Below are 1,271 nucleotides of genomic sequence, written 5' to 3'. Positions count from 1 at the left end.
GATCCGACCTTGCGAAATGTAATGACTAGAAGAGCTATTGATAATAATGATCCGCATAACAGAGCGCCATAGCCTAATATCATCATACTTACGTGCATCATTAACCACTGGGACTGGAGAGCTGGTACTAATATTGCAGACTGAGGCATGTTGTTTAAAAGACCTGAAGTAGCAAAACCCTGAATAAAAATAGCACTTGGCGCAGTTATTGCGTTTAAGTGATTTTTTTTTTTTTTATTAAAATAGGAAACTATATGAATAATTGCAAAAGCCCATGAAAGAAAAATTAATGATTCATATAAATTGCTTAATGGAAAATGTCCTGAATAAATCCAACGCGTAAATAATAATCCTGTTATATCAAAAAACGTAATTACGATTCCTTTATCTGATGAATCAAAAAATCCTATGATTTCATCTAAATTAACTAATAAAGTTAAAAAATAAATTAGTAGTACAATTGAAACGACCGAAAAAGATATATGAGTTAATATATGCTCTAAAATTGAAAAAATCATAAAAAATTTGTTAAAAATTAATAAATTAATACTAGGTTTTACCCGATTTTAGAAAACAAGTCGGGTATTAATTTGATTATAAAACTTATAATATCTCTTTTATAAGATATTATGCCGCTACTCGGACTCGAACCGAGATGCTCTAGCACTGCTTCCTAAGAGCAGCGTGTCTACCAATTTCACCATAGCGGCAACTTGTTCAAAATAATACTAACAAGTTTTTACTCAATCGTCGAGATTCAAATTTTAAAGTCGCTCTGGTAAGGTCGCTCTGATAGGGAGATCAGAGTGACTTGACGGAATCGCTCCGGACTGGTCGCTCCGGTAAGGTGCTCGCCCAATAATCACTTTAAACACTTCTTTGGGACTCCAATTGCACCCAAATGTCTCCAAGAACTCCATGTGGCACTCCAATACCTGATAAGGACTCATGCATGCAAAATGCAACCTAAACATGGCTAAATCCTAATCTATATGATCAAAATGCACATGGGTGAATGGATAAAACATTAGAAATATGCAAGATATCAAAGCAATATAGTTATATTTTTTGAATTGTTTTCAAAATCTATGTGTCCTCTACGAAAATATTGAGTTTTTTGTAAATACTTTATATACTGAAGAAAAATTTGTAACTATATTCTATATTTGTATTAATGTATGCTAAAATCTCTTTCATGGTAAATGAGCATTGTTCAATTGTTTTATAAATTAATTTAGTAAGACTTAGTATAATCCCTAAATTAGTTGACT

General features: G+C 31.9%; 1 non-coding gene across 1 annotated transcript; it reads right to left on the bottom strand.

Annotated features, from left to right (window-relative positions):
- Window positions 1-630: 630 nt before the first annotated feature.
- TRNAL-UAG lies at window positions 631-710 on the bottom strand. Its single transcript has one exon. It is a non-coding gene; the product is annotated as a tRNA-Leu (tRNA).
- Window positions 711-1,271: the final 561 nt, after the last annotated feature.

The sequence above is a fragment of the Brassica oleracea genome, chromosome C5 (assembly GCF_000695525.1).
Source record: "Brassica oleracea var. oleracea cultivar TO1000 chromosome C5, BOL, whole genome shotgun sequence".
Taxonomy (NCBI): domain Eukaryota; kingdom Viridiplantae; phylum Streptophyta; class Magnoliopsida; order Brassicales; family Brassicaceae; genus Brassica; species Brassica oleracea.
The sequence above is the reverse complement of the archived record's forward strand: the minus strand, read 5'-3'. Positions and strand labels throughout refer to the sequence as shown.